General features: G+C 39.8%; 1 long non-coding RNA gene across 1 annotated transcript; it reads right to left on the bottom strand.

Annotated features, from left to right (window-relative positions):
- Positions 1-3,217: 3,217 nt before the first annotated feature.
- LOC119289725 lies at positions 3,218-3,640 on the bottom strand. The gene is made up of 2 exons (XR_005141595.1): positions 3,607-3,640; positions 3,218-3,437 (listed from the first exon to the last, which is right to left on the bottom strand). It is a non-coding gene; the product is annotated as an uncharacterized LOC119289725 (long non-coding RNA).

Raw genomic sequence — 3,640 nt, 5'->3', positions numbered from 1 at the left:
CAAAGAATCCCGACTGTTGTCGTGGGGTAGCTTCTCCTTCGTTCCCGTGTGCTAGACAATTTGGTGTAATGCACTCGGGATCGAAAGGAGGAGCTACCATCACCGACAGTCACAAATGTTAGAGAGGAATCAGTGAGGGAGAGTTTCACCATATATATATGAGAGGACGAAGAATCCCGACTGTTGTCGTGGGGGTCGCTTCTCCTTCGTTCCCGTGTGCTAGACATTTTGGTGTAATGCACTCGGGGACGAATGGAGGAGCGACCATCACCAACGGTCGAATGTATACACCACGTGAGCTGAGAGTTTTCAAGAAAAGACTCGACAAACCGATAGTCAACCCGTGATGAATAATAATGATCTAATTTAGTTTTTGTAGTACATATATTTAATTGTACGAGTTTAATCTTTGAATTATGAACGTAGGAAATGTCGTCATCGGACGACGAAAGTCTCCAGGGGGAGTGCGGCTGGTGCCACGACGATCGAGGTCTGTGCGACAGGCCTCACCTGGACGATGATCGGTGCTTCAACATTAAGCTCGAGGAGACCTTCGATGTTGAAACGGTACGCAATGACGACAAGTGTTTTTTTCATAATTAAGCATGACTTCAACTATTTCAACGTGTAATTTTCATCTTTTACAATTTGAGTATAGCTTATCCCATGCCATGCAAGACGCTATGTCTTGGAGAGGATGGATTTTGAAGACCATGAAAATTTTGAAACGAAGAAAATTCACCTAAGGACCCATCATGATGTGGATTTTGAAGTAAATCTGTATAATGCTGAGAGCGTAACCCATTTTGGTTGCAAAAATTGGGAAGCATTTTGCAAGATGTATGGTTTTGATGAGGGTATGCTTGTCACCATGGATCTTGGTGATCCTGACATCGACCAAGACAATATGGACATTTGGGTCCTTGTTGATACGCCTCCAGTTCTACCGCTATGCGAGTTTCTCAAACATATTTAATTATTAACTAATTTATATTGTTTATTTCAAAATAGTTGACAGCTTATTTTGATTGTTCAAACAATGTGCGGAACATGGTAGATAAAACCTAGTACACCGATGGCTCCGAGTTAACTTATCAGGAGAAAAATCATCTGGTCGGATTTTGTACTGATCTTGAGGATTACAATATCTACAATCAAACTCCTCAACATTATGGTCAATACGTGCCACTAGTGCACGTGTTGAACTACAGTAACTACGATGGCGATACCCTAGTAAGATTTTTTACTATTACGACATCCGTGCATCTTTTGCATACTTCTAAAACTAGTACATCATTGCTAACTATGAAGTTATTACTATGTTTTTCAACAGAGAATCCCAGAGGATTGTGTGCCTCATTTGATGTATCAGAATGGCAGCCTTCGTGTTTTGAACATATATCCTGGTCATCCTACGAATCTCAACTGTCCATACCGGATTTCTAAAAGAAGTGGAGACATGCTAATCAGAGAATGGAAAAAATGTATGGACAGTCGTAAGGAGGTTCTTGGATGCAAAAGGAAGCACCGCACAAGAATTGGAGACATGATGATCTCAATTCTCCATAATGGAGAGTCAGGGTCCATATTGTTTTATGCTATTTTACCTTAAATAGGGTATTTAGGTCCTGCCTAATACTGATGATCATGTGCTAAGAACAATTACGTAGGGTTGGTTCGATGACTATCAGGATGATGATTGTATGACTTATTATTAATAACGAGTAGAAGTTGTATGATGATGATTAGTAGGACTTGTTATTATAATCATGCATGATGCAAGCATGAAGAGTTATTATATATCTGTGGGTGAAATGAACATGGATTTGAAACATGCATGTCGAAAGTAGTACAATCCAAACTTGATCAAGTTAGGATTAGTATTACTTTCGACATGCACCACATGTTGCCTCACTTCAATCTAAGTCATGTTTAGAAATAGCAGTATAGCAATAGCACGGAGATAAGAGAGGACACATATCTCTATTAGCTACCTATGACAACCTAAATTAACCCCCAAAACCCCTAAACCACCTCCTTTAAAAAAACCCAGCCCCTGAAATGCTGACGCGTGGAAGCTTATTGGTCCCGGTTGGTGCTACCAACCGGGACCAAAGGCCCTCCTACCTGGGCTCGCCGGAGTGGCCACGTTGAGGCCCATCTGTCCCGGTTCGTATAAGAACCGGGACTAAAGGCCTAGGGCATTAGTAACGACGCTTTAATCCCGGTTCCCCAACTGGGACAGATGGACCTTATGAACCGGGACAAATGGTCCTTCTTCTACTAGTGTTAGTAAAGGTAAATTCTCTCTATAGATTTGATGAAGGTGATATTCCTCACTATTAGTTTGCTAGACAATGCTTAGATGAGTTTGACAATTTTATTGTTAAACAAGAAAACTTCAATGCTTATTTTGGTAGACAATTAAAACAAAATTCTTATATGCTTGAACACTTGGGTGATTATATGTCTAGAGTTAAAGGTGAACTTAAACTCATTAGCAAACGTGCTTCTATGGTTACCACTCAAGTAAAACAAGTACTTAAAGCTCAAAATGATTTGCTCAATGAATTGAATAATAAGAATAATGACTATGTTGTTAGAGTGGCTACTAGAACTGGTAAAATGACTCAGGAACCTTCGTATCCTGAAGGCCATCCTAAGAGAATTGAGCAAGATTCTCAGAGAAATAATATAGATGCATCTAGTCCTTCTAAAAAGAAGAAAAACAAAAATGATAGGACTTTGCATGCTTCTAGTGAACATGTTGTAGACACACCTGAGAATCCTAATGATATTTCTATTTCTGATGTCGAAACACAATCTGGTAATGAACATGAACCTAGTGATAATGTTAATGATAATGTTCATGATGATGCTCAACCTAGTAATGACAATCACTACACCACAACATGGACGCAAGGACAACAAAACTGCAGAGAGAAGTCACTTATAAGGGCAGGTAAACTACCGGGAACATTTTTCTCCCGGAAGATAGAACTGCCACGAGAATGGCTGCCGGGAATTGCAAACGCCGGCAGATACAAATCTCCCGGCAGTTCCTATTCTCCCGGCAGACAATTTCTGCCAGCAGTTAATAGCTTTCCCGGCAGATGATGTGCCACTGGTGCCAAATACCCCAATCTATAAGGCTATTTCACTCTAGTATTTCATTTATTTCACATTTAGATACACACTAACAAGGCATTCATTCAAATAAAGCAAAAGGAATGTGCACATTTATATTATAAAATCTGATGATCAAAGTACATGGTAATGTGTTCGATTCACTGATTACACATGATGGCTTGCATCATAGCTTAGCATCTACAATTTCAATACGTCCAAGTTGTCCAAGTTGTAAGGTCTTCTACGTGAGCTCAGAGCATATGGTTATGGGAAGATATCTTTGGCCAGTCTTCACGAACATTTCCAACCTGGACAGTGAGAGACAATTGACAAGAAAAAGTATCACAAAACATTATCTGCATTACGTTGATTACAATACTCAAAGACTCAATCACGTGCACCGATCCTACTTTTATAAGGAAGACATACACATCAACAAGAGAATTTCTCATCAAATAGTGCATAGTTGTGCATTACCTTGGATTGCATGAGTGAGCCAAACAATTTTGGG

This window comes from Triticum dicoccoides, chromosome 4A (genome assembly GCF_002162155.2).
Source record: "Triticum dicoccoides isolate Atlit2015 ecotype Zavitan chromosome 4A, WEW_v2.0, whole genome shotgun sequence".
NCBI classification, from domain to species: Eukaryota; Viridiplantae; Streptophyta; class Magnoliopsida; order Poales; family Poaceae; genus Triticum; species Triticum dicoccoides.
The sequence above is the reverse complement of the archived record's forward strand: the minus strand, read 5'-3'. Positions and strand labels throughout refer to the sequence as shown.